The sequence below is a fragment of the Oncorhynchus mykiss genome, unplaced genomic scaffold (assembly GCF_013265735.2).
Source record: "Oncorhynchus mykiss isolate Arlee unplaced genomic scaffold, USDA_OmykA_1.1 un_scaffold_219, whole genome shotgun sequence".
NCBI classification, from domain to species: domain Eukaryota; kingdom Metazoa; phylum Chordata; class Actinopteri; order Salmoniformes; family Salmonidae; genus Oncorhynchus; species Oncorhynchus mykiss.
In genome coordinates, this window is record NW_023493688.1 from 398,334 (window position 1) to 411,260 (window position 12,927).

Consider the following 12,927-nt stretch of genomic DNA (forward strand, 5'->3'; position numbering starts at 1 on the left):
CCCCCCCCCCCCCCCCTCACGCACACACACACACACAAACTCCCACACACACACACTATCGACTGTGTTCAGTGAACTCACACAGAGAGGACATACAGAGTTTGAATCATCTTCCAGTCGTCAGGTAGAACTGAGGAAAGTACCCAGGAATAACAGCGATATATAAACCTTCCCTCAGGAGTCTTTCCAACCTAACTCTACTCAACAGTTGGAATCCGCATTAGGGGAAACAGCGCCACGGAAACAGCGCCACGGAAACAGCACCACGGAAACAGCGCCACGGAAACAGAGCCACGGAAACAGCGCCACGGAAACAGCGCACAGAGTGTTTGTTTTAGTTTTGTTGATGAAAACAGAGGAGAGGAGCATTAGTGCATTATGCATATTATGCATATATGCATTAGTGCATATTCTATTTATGCTGCAGTAGTTTATGTGTCGGGGGGCTAGGGTTTGTTATATCTGGAGCACTTCTCCTGTCTTATCCGGTGTCCTGTGTGAATTTAAGTATGCTCTCTCTAATTCTCTCTTTCTCTCGGAGGACCTGAGCCCTAGGACCATGCCTCAGGACTACCTGGCATGATTACTCCTTGCTGTCCCCAGTCCACCTGGCCGTGCTGCTGCTCCAGTTTCAACTGTTCTGCCTGCGGCTATGGAATCCTGACCTGTTCACCGGACGTGCAACCTGTCCCAGACCTGCTGTTTTCAACTGTCTAGAGACAGCAGGAGCGGTAGAGATACTCTTAATGATCGGCTATGAAATGCCAACTGACATTTACGCCTGTGTGTGTGTGTGTGTGTGTGTGTGTGTGTGTGTGTGTGTGTGTGTGTGTGTGTGTGTGTGTGTGTGGTTCTAATCAAAGTGTTCAGAGGGTATTAGATTGTAAAGATCAAGGGGAGGGGAAGGTGGACTCAGTCTCACCACTGTGTGTGACATTACATTGGGTTAGAACAGTACCACTCCTCCTACATATACCATCATTCCAACACTATAAGGAAATATCAATCTCCCAGCATTCCTCTGGGGCTGAGGCTCAATCAGAGAGGAATCTGAAGGTATCAACAGATTCCTCTCTGATGGAACGCTGGGAGCTTTCTACACATTCTGTTGATCCCTTCAGATTCCTCTCTGATGGAACGCTGGGAGCTTTCTACACATTCTGTTCTCAACCCGTCTGTTACATAACAGAACACTGTCTATTCCATTCCACCACACGGATAAATCAAGATGCTATTTGTCATTGGTAATCTATGTCCAGTGTGTACAAGAAAGTTCGTAGAAAATACACACACGTTTTGTTCCTCTGTCCTCATGGGGACCTAAAATTAATTTCCATTCAAAATCCTGTTTTCTCTAACTCCTAAACCTAAACCTAAACCTAACCATAAACCTAAACCTAACCCTAACCCTAAACCTAAACCTAACCACCAACCCCTAACCCTAATTCTACCCCACCCCACACACACACAAACTCAGTAGAGAATACATTTTCACACTCCTGGGTTAGAAGATGAGGCACAACATGATAATTCATAAAAAGCACATTATCGGGCTTCACAGGATATCATTCACTATGCATACTGATCACTACTGATGGGACTGGGCAGAGGAAGAGAGCGAGAGAGCGAGAGAGAGACAGAGCGAGAGAGAGACAGAGCGGGTGAGAGACAGAGAGAGAGAGAGAGAGAGAGAAAGAGAGTGAGATAAAGAGAGTGAGAGAAAGAGAGTGAGATAAAGAGAGAGTGAGAGAAAGAGAGAGTGAGATAAAGAGAGAGCGAGATACAGAGAGTGAGATAAAGAGAGAGCGAGACAGAGAGAGAGAGAAAGAGAGTGAGATAAAGAGAGAGAGAGAAAGAGGATGACAGAGAGAAAGAGAGAGCGAGATAGAGAAAGAGAGAGAGAGAGAGAGAGAGAGAGAGAGAGAGTGGGTGAGAGACAGAAAGAGAGAGAAAAATACATGATTAGACAGAGGTAGTGAAAGACGGGAGAGAAAGATATTGCATATGGGTACTGTCCATGGTGCTGAAACAGGAGCTCTGCAGTCCCAGATGACTCAGGGTCAGACTCCTCTCTGATTTGACCTCAGCCCCAGAGGAATGCTGGGAGCATTCTACAAATTCTATCACGTTCTCTGATCAGTCCCAAATGATATGTTCTGTGTGAGCGTGTGTGTGCACGTAATCACAACACGTTTCGTGTTTCAGCTACTTCTTTGATAAATCAAGATGCTATTTGTCATTGGTAATCTATGTCCAGTGTTCACAAGACAGTTCTAATATCCTCATGGGGACCTAAAATGGGTTTCTACTGAGAACACACACACACACACGCACGCACGCACGCACACACACACACACACACACACACACACACACACACACACACACACACACACACACACACACACACACACACACACACACACACACACACCACTTGAGGCTGCTGAGGGGAGGACAGCTCATAATGGCTGGAAAGAAGCAAATGGACTGGCATCTGCTCCAGCCGTTACCACAAGCCCGTTCTCCCCAATTAAGGTGCCACAAACCTCCTGTGACAAACACAGTGAAAGAGGGAGCGAAAGAGATTGGTCACAGTCCAACAAGATTTCACGGTTTCTCATTCTGGAGACTCCCCTCTTTCCCTTCAGACTGATGGACTCTGGTCTAAGGTAGTATACTATAGGACTCTGGTCTACTATAGGACTCTGGTCTACTATAGGACTCTGGTCTACTATAGGACTCTGGTCTACTATAGGACACTGGTCTACTATAGGACTCTGGTCTACTATAGGACTCTGGTCTACTATAGGACTCTGGTCTACTATAGGACTCTGGTCTACTATAGGACTCTGGTCTACTATAGGACACTGGTCTACTATAGGACTCTGGTCTAAGGTAGTATACTATAGGACTCTGGTCTACTATAGGACTCTGGTCTACTATAGGACTCTGGTCTAAGGTTGTATACTGTAGGACTCTGGTCTACTATAGGACTCTGGTCTACTATAGGACTCTAGTCTAAGGAAGTATACTATAGGACTCTGGTCTACTATAGGACTCTGGTCTACTATAGGACTCTGGTCTACTATAGGACTCTGGTCTACTATAGGACACTGGTCTACTATAGGACCATGGTCTAAGGTAGTATACTATAGGACTCTGGTCTACTATAGGACTCTGGTCTACTATAGGACTCTGGTCTACTATAGGACTCTGGCCTACTATAGGACTCTGGTCTACTATAGGACTCTGGTCTACTATAGGACTCTGGTCTACTATAGGACTCTAGTCTAAGGAAGTATACTATAGGACTCTGGTCTACTATAGGACTCTGGTCTACTATAGGACTCTGGTCTACTATAGGACTCTAGTCTACTATAGGACTCTAGTCTACTATAGGACCATGGTCTAAGGTAGTATACTATAGGACTCTGGTCTACTATAGGACTCTGGTCTACTATAGGACTCTAGTCTAAGGAAGTATACTATAGGACTCTGGTCTACTATAGGACTCTGGTCTACTATAGGACTCTGGTCTACTATAGGACTCTGGTCTACTATAGGACTCTGGTCTACTATAGGACTCTGGTCTAAGGTAGTATACTATAGGACTCTGGTCTACTATAGGACTCTGGTCTACTATAGGACTCTGGTCTACTATAGGACACTGGTCTAAGGTAGTATACTATAGGACTCTGGTCTACTATAGGACTCTGGTCTACTATAGGACTCTAGTCTAAGGTAGTATACTATAGGACTCTGGTCTACTATAGGACTCTGGTCTACTATAGGACTCTGGTCTACTATAGGACACTGGTCTACTATAGGACTCTGGTCTAAGGTAGTATACTATAGGACTCTGGTCTACTATAGGACTCTGGTCTACTATAGGACTCTGGTCTAAGGTTGTATACTGTAGGACTCTGGTCTACTATAGGACTCTGGTCTACTATAGGACTCTAGTCTAAGGAAGTATACTATAGGACTCTGGTCTACTATAGGACTCTGGTCTACTATAGGACTCTGGTCTACTATAGGACTCTGGTCTACTATAGGACACTGGTCTACTATAGGACCATGGTCTAAGGTAGTATACTATAGGACTCTGGTCTACTATAGGACTCTGGTCTACTATAGGACTCTGGTCTACTATAGGACTCTGGCCTATTATAGGACTCTGGTCTACTATAGGACTCTGGTCTACTATAGGACTCTGGTCTACTATAGGACTCTAGTCTAAGGAAGTATACTATAGGACTCTGGTCTACTATAGGACTCTGGTCTACTATAGGACTCTGGTCTACTATAGGACTCTAGTCTACTATAGGACTCTAGTCTACTATAGGACCATGGTCTAAGGTAGTATACTATAGGACTCTGGTCTACTATAGGACTCTGGTCTACTATAGGACTCTAGTCTAAGGAAGTATACTATAGGACTCTGGTCTACTATAGGACTCTGGTCTACTATAGGACTCTGGTCTACTATAGGACTCTGGTCTACTATAGGACTCTGGTCTACTATAGGACTCTGGTCTACTATAGGACTCTGGTCTAAGGTAGTATACTATAGGACTCTGGTCTACTATAGGACTCTGGTCTACTATAGGACTCTGGTCTACTATAGGACACTGGTCTAAGGTAGTATACTATAGGACTCTGGTCTACTATAGGACTCTGGTCTACTATAGGACTCTGGTCTGAGGTAGTATACTATAGGACTCTGGTCTACTATAGGACTCTGGTCTACTATAGGACTCTGGTCTACTATAGGACTCTGGTCTACTATAGGACTCTGGTCTACTATAGGACTCTGGTCTACCATAGGACTCTGGTCTACTATAGGACTCTGGTCTAAGGTAGTATACTATAGGACTCTGGTCTACTATAGGACTCTGGTCTACTATAGGACTCTGGTCTACTATAGGACACTGGTCTAAGGTAGTATACTATAGGACTCTGGTCTGCTATAGGACTCTGGTCTGAGGTAGTATACTATAGGACACTGGTCTAAGGTAGTATACTATAGGACTCTGGTCTAAGGTAGTATACTATAGGACTCTGGTCTGCTATAGGACTCTGGTCTGAGGTAGTATACTATAGGACACTGGTCTAAGGTAGTATACTATAGGACACTGGTCTAAGGTAGTATACTATAGGACTCTGGTCTACTATAGGACTCTGGTCTACTATAGGACTCTGGTCTACTATAGGACTCTGGTCTAAGGTAGTATACTATAGGACTCTGGTCTGAGGTAGTATACTATAGGACTCTGGTCTACTATAGGACTCTGGTCTAAGGTAGTATACTATAGGACTCTGGTCTACTATAGGACTCTGGTCTGAGGTAGTATACTATAGGACTCTGGTCTACTATAGGACTCTGGTCTAAGGTTGTATACTATAGGACTCTGGTCTACTATAGGACTCTGGTCTACTATAGGACTCTGGTCTACTATAGGACACTGGTCTACTATAGGACTCTGGTCTACTATAGGACTCTGGTCTAAGGTAGTATACTATAGGACTCTGGTCTACTATAGGACTATGGTATACTATATTACTCTGGTATACTATAGGACTCTGGTCTACTATAGGACTCTGGTCTACTATAGGACTCTGGTCTACTATAGGACTCTGGTCTAAGGTAGTATACTATAGGACTCTGGTCTACTATAGGACTCTGGTCTAAGGTAATATTCTATAGGACTCTGGTCTAAGATAGTATACTATAGGACTCTGGTCTACTATAGGACTCTGGTCTAAGGTAGTCTACTATAGGACTCTGGTCTAAGGTAGTATACTATAGGACTCTGGTCTACTATAGGACTCTGGTCTGCTATAGGACTCTGGTCTAAGGTAGTATACTATAGGACTCTGGTCTACTATAGGACTCTGGTCTACTATAGGACTCTGGTCTACTATAGGACTCTGGTCTAAGGTAGTATACTATAGGACTCTGGTCTACTATAGGACTCTGGTATACTATAGGACTCTGGTCTACTATAGGACTCTGGTCTAAGGTAGTATACTATAGGACTCTGGTCTAAGGTAGTATACTATAGGGTTCTGGTCTAAGGTAGTATACTATAGGACTCTGGTCTACTATAGGACTCTGGTCTAAGGTAGTATACTATAGGACTCTGGTCTACTATAGGACTCTGGTCTAAGGTAGTATACTATAGGACTCTGGTCTACTATAGGACTCTGGTATACTATAGGACTCTGGTCTAAGGTAGTATACTATAGGACTCTGGTCTAAGGTAGTATACTATAGGACTCTGGTCTAAGGCAGTATACTATAGGGTTCTGGTCTAAGGTAGTATACTATAGGACTCTGGTCTACTATAGGACTCTGGTCTAAGGTAGTATACTATAGGACTCTGGTCTACTATAGGACTCTGGTCTAAGGTAGTATACTATAGGTCTCTGGTCTAAGGTAGTATACTATAGGACTCTGGTCTAAGGTAGTATACTATAGGACTCTGGTCTACTATAGGACTCTGGTCTACTATAGGACTCTGGTGTAAGGTAGTATACTATAGGACTCTGGTGTAAGGTAGTTGTTGGAGGAATTTATTTCCTATATGTTCATTAACCGATTAAATTAAAACACTGTCCGTTTCTAAGAATTTGTAAGATACTTATTTGCATAAAATGGACAGAGACCAGTCTCATAATTAATCAGTATTGTTTGTTTTCGAGAGCTCTCCCCATAATACCATGTACATTAGTTTATATACCTCACATTTCGTCATAAATGTCTCTCCTCCTCTCAGATACAATGGCAATATAGTTCACAAGCCTTCTCACATTGTCTGCCACCTGTTAAACAATCTACTACAAGCCCAAGGTCTCTCCCCTCCCTGAGTAGAGACAGAATGTCCTGTAAGGAACACAGCATTCCAGCCAGTCTGAAAATAGCTCCATTAGTTTCTAACAAGGAACAGAAAGTCCTTGTTCTAATTCTGGACGAAAACTACACACATTATATTCAGTTTTATGATTATAATAACATTCACACATCCATACAGTAACATAGTAGTATTCTGTTTAGTTATAGTTCTAAGTTAAATGTATACATAATTTAGTCATTATTCATAAAAATCCCATAACAGTAGTATACTATAGGACTCTGATCTAAGGTAGTATACTATAGGACTCTGGACTAAGGTAGTATACTATAGGACTCTGGTCTACTAGAGGACTATGGTCTAAGGTAGTATACTATAGGACTCTGGTCTACTATAGGACTCTGGTCTAAGGTAGTATACTATAGGACTCTGGTCTACTATAGGACTCTGGTCTACTATAGGACACTGGTCTACTATAGGACACTGGTCTACTATAGGACTCTGGTCTACTATAGGACTCTGGTCTACTATAGGACACTGGTCTACTATAGGACTCTGGTCTAAGGTAGTATACTATAGGACTCTGGTCTAATATAGGACTCTGGTCTACTATAGGACTCTGGTCTGCTATAGGACACTGGTCTAAGGTAGTATACTATAGGACTCTGGTCTACTATAGGACTCTGGTCCACTATAGGACTCTGGTCTAAGGTAGTATACTATAGGACTCTGGTCTACTATAGGACTCTGGTCTGCTATAGGACTCTGGTCTACCATAGAACTCTGGTCTACTATAGGACACTGGTCTACTATAGGACACTGGTCTACTATAGGACTCTGGTCTACTATAGGACTATGGTCTAAGGTAGTATACTATAGGACTCTGGTCTACTATAGGACCATGGTCTAAGGTAGTATACTATAGGACTCTGGTCTAAGGTAGTATACTATAGGACTCTGGTCTACTATAGGACTCTGGTCTAAGGTAGTATACTATAGGACTCTGGCCTACTATGGGACTCTGGCCTACTATAGGACTCTGGTGTAAGGTAGTATACTATAGGACTCTGGTCTAAGGTAGTATACTATAGGACTCTGGTCTACTATAGGACTCTGGTCTAAGGTAGTATACTATAGGACTCTGGTCTAAGGTAGTATACTATATGACTCTGGTCTACTATAGGACTCTGGTCTAAGGTAGTATACTATAGGACTCTGGTCTAAGGTAGTATACTATAGGACTCTAGTCTAAGGTAGTATACTATAGGACTCTGGTCTAAGGTAGTATACTATAGGACTCTGGTCTACTATAGGACTCTGGTCTAAGGTAGTATACTATAGGACTCTGGCCTACTATAGGACTCTGGCCTACTATAGGACTCTGGTCTAAGGTAGTATACTATAGGACCATGGTCTAAGGTAGTATACTATAGTACTCTGGCCTACTATAGGACTCTGGCCTACTATAGGACTCTGGTGTAAGGTAGTATACTATAGGATATGGTCTAAGGTAGTATACTATAGGACTCTGGCCTACTATAGGACTCTGGTCTAAGGTAGTATACTATAGGACTCTGGTCTACTATAGGACTCTGGCCTACTATAGGACTCTGGTCTAAGGTAGTATACTATAGGACTCTGGCCTACTATAGGACTCTGGCCTACTATAGGACTCTGGTGTAAGGTAGTATACTATAGGACCATGGTCTAAGGTAGTATACTATAGGACTCTGGCCTACTATAGGACTCTGGCCTACTATAGGACTCTGGTGTAAGGTAGTATACTATAGGACTCTGGTCTACTATAGGACTCTGGCCTACTATAGGACTCTGGCCTACTATAGGACCATGGTCTAAGGTAGTATACTATAGGACTCTGGTCTACTATAGGACTCTGGCCTACTATAGGACTCTGGTCTACTATAGGACTCTGGCCTACTATAGGACCATGGTCTAAGGTAGTATACTATAGGACTCTGGTCTACTATAGGACTCTGGCCTACTATAGGACTCTGGTCTACTATAGGACTCTGGTCTACTATAGGACTCTGGTGTAAGGTAGTATACTATAGGACTCTGGTCTACTATAGGACTCTGGTGTAAGGTAGTATACTATAGGACTCTGGTCTACTATAGGACTCTGGTGTAAGGTAGTATACTATAGGACTCTGGTCTACTATAGGACTCTGGTGTAAGGTAGTATACTATAGGACTATGGTCTACTATAGGACTCTGGTGTAAGGTAGTATACTATAGGACTCTGGTCTACTATAGGACTCTGGTGTAAGGTAGTATAATATAGGACTCTGGTCTACTATAGGACTCTGGTTTAAGGTAGTATACTATAGGACTCTGGTCTACTATAGGACTCTGGTGTAAGGTAGTATACTATAGGACTCTGGTCTACTATAGGACTCTGGTGTAAGGTAGTATACTATAGGACTCTGGTCTACTATAGGACTCTGGTGTAAGGTAGTATACTATAGGACTCTGGTCTACTATAGGACTCTGGTGTAAGGTAGTATACTATAGGACTCTGGTCTACTATAGGACTCTGGTGTAAGGTAGTATACTATAGGACTATGGTCTACTATAGGACTCTGGTCTAAGGTAGTATACTATAGGACTCTGGTCTAAGGTAGTATACTATAGGACTCTGGTCTACTATAGGACTCTGGTCTACTATAGGACTATGGTCTACTATAGGACTCTGGTCTACTATAGGACTATGGTCTACTATAGGACTCTGGTCTACTATAGGACTATGGTCTACTATAGGACTCTGGTCTACTATAGGACTCTGGTCTACTATAGGACTATGGTCTACTATAGGACTCTGGTCTACTATAGGACTCTGGTCTACTATAGGACTCTGGTGTAAGATAGTATACTATAGGACCATGGTCTAAGGTAGTATAATATAGGACTCTGGTCTACTATAGGACTATGGTCTACTATAGGACTCTGGTGTAAGGTAGTATACTATAGGACTCTGGTCTAAGGTAGTATACTATAGGGTTCTGGTCTAAGGTAGTATACTATAGTTCTCTGGTCTACTATAGGACTCTGGTCTAAGGTAGTATACTATAGGACTCTGGTCTACTATAGGACTCTGGTCTAAGGTAGTATACTATAGGACTCTGGTCTAAGGTAGTATACTATAGGACTCTGGTCTAAGGTAGTATACTATAGGACTCTGGTCTACTATAGGACTCTGGTCTACTATAGGACTCTGGTCTAAGGTAGTATACTATAGGACTCTGGCCTACTATAGGACTCTGGTGTAAGGTAGTATACTATAGGACTCTGGTCTACTATAGGACTCTGGCCTACTATAGGACTCTGGTCTACTATAGGACACTGGTCTAAGGTAGTATACTATAGGACTCTGGTCTACTATAGGACTCTGGTCTACTATAGGACTCTGGTGTAAGGTAGTATACTATAGGACTCTGGTCTACTATAGGACTCTGGTCTACTATAGGACTCTGGTGTAAGGTAGTATACTATAGGACTCTGGTCTAAGGTAGTATACTATAGGACTCTGGTCTACTATAGGACTCTGGTCTACTATAGGACTCTGGTGTAAGGTAGTATACTATAGGACTCTGGTGTAAGGTAGTTGTTGGAGGAATTTATTTCCTATATGTTCATTAACCGATTAAATTAAAACACTGTCCGTTTCTAAGAATTTGTAAGATACTTATTTTCATAAAATGGACAGAGACCAGTCTCATAATTAATCAGTATTGTTTGTTTTCGAGAGCTCTCCCCATAATACCATGTACATTAGTTTATATACCTCACATTTCGTCATACATGTCTCTCCTCCTCTCAGATACAATGGCAATATAGTTCACAAGCCTTCTCACATTGTCTGCCACCTGTTAAACAATCTACTACAAGCCCAAGGTCTCTCCCCTCCCTGAGTAGAGACAGAATGTCCTGTAAGGAACACAGCATTCCAGCCAGTCTGAAAATAGCTCCATTAGTTTCTAACAAGGAACAGAAAGTCCTTGTTCTAATTCTGGACGAAAACTACACACATTATATTCAGTTTTATGATTATAATAACATTCACACATCCATACAGTAACATAGTAGTATTCTGTTTAGTTATAGTTCTAAGTTAAATGTATACATAATTTAGTCATTATTCATAAAAATCCCATAACAGTAGTATACTATAGGACTCTGATCTAAGGTAGTATACTATAGGACTCTGGACTAAGGTAGTATACTATAGGACTCTGGTCTACTAGAGGACTATGGTCTAAGGTAGTATACTATAGGACTCTGGTCTACTATAGGACTCTGGTCTAAGGTAGTATACTATAGGACTCTGGTCTACTATAGGACTCTGGTCTACTATAGGACACTGGTCTACTATAGGACACTGGTCTACTATAGGACTCTGGTCTACTATAGGACTCTGGTCTACTATAGGACACTGGTCTACTATAGGACACTGGTCTACTATAGGACTCTGGTCTACTATAGGACACTGGTCTACTATAGGACTCTGGTCTAAGGTAGTATACTATAGGACTCTGGTCTAATATAGGACTCTGGTCTACTATAGGACTCTGGTCTGCTATAGGACACTGGTCTAAGGTAGTATACTATAGGACTCTGGTCTACTATAGGACTCTGGTCCACTATAGGACTCTGGTCTAAGGTAGTATACTATAGGACTCTGGTCTACTATAGGACTCTGGTCTGCTATAGGACTCTGGTCTACCATAGGACTCTGGTCTACTATAGGACACTGGTCTACTATAGGACACTGGTCTACTATAGGACTCTGGTCTACTATAGGACTATGGTCTAAGGTAGTATACTATAGGACTCTGGTCTACTATAGGACTCTGGTCTACTATAGGACTCTGGTCTACTATAGGACTCTGGCCTACTATAGGACTCTAGTCTAAGGTAGTATACTATAGGACTCTGGTCTAAGGTAGTATACTATAGGACTCTGGTCTAAGGTAGTATACTATAGGACTCTGGTCTACTATAGGACTCTGGTCTAAGGTAGTATACTATAGGACTCTGGTCTACTATAGGACTCTGGTCTACTATAGGACTCTGGTCTAAGGTAGTATACTATAGGACTCTGGTCTACTATAGGACTCTGGTCTACTATAGGACTCTGGTCTACTATAGGACACTGGTCTACTATAGGACACTGGTCTACTATAGGACTCTGGTCTACTATAGGACTCTGGTCTACTATAGGACACTGGTCTACTATAGGACACTGGTCTACTATAGGACTCTGGTCTACTATAGGACACTGGTCTACTATAGGACTCTGGTCTAAGGTAGTATACTATAGGACTCTGGTCTAATATAGGACTCTGGTCTACTATAGGACTCTGGTCTGCTATAGGACACTGGTCTAAGGTAGTATACTATAGGACTCTGGTCTACTATAGGACTCTGGTCTACTATAGGACTCTGGTCTAAGGTAGTATACTATAGGACTCTGGTCTACTATAGGACTCTGGTCTGCTATAGGACTCTGGTCTACCATAGGACTCTGGTCTACTATAGGACACTGGTCTACTATAGGACACTGGTCTACTATAGGACTCTGGTCTACTATAGGACTCTGGTCTGCTATAGGACTCTGGTCTACTATAGGACTATGGTCTAAGGTAGTATACTATAGGACTCTGGTCTACTATAGGACTCTGGTCTACTATAGGACTCTGGTCTACTATAGGACTCTGGCCTACTATAGGACTCTAGTCTAAGGTAGTTTACTATAGGACTCTGGTCTAAGGTAGTATACTATAGGACTCTGGTCTACTAGAGGACTCTGGTCTAAGGTAGTATACTATAGGACTCTGGTCTACTATAGGACTCTGGTCTAAGGTAGTATACTATAGGACTCTGGTCTACTATAGGACTCTGGTCTGCTATAGGACTCTGGTCTGCTATAGGACTCTGGTCTAAGGTAGTATACTATAGGACTCTGGTCTACTATAGTACTCTGGTCTAAGGTAGTATACTATAGGACTCTGGTCTACTATAGGACTCTGGTCTACTATAGGACTCTGGTCTA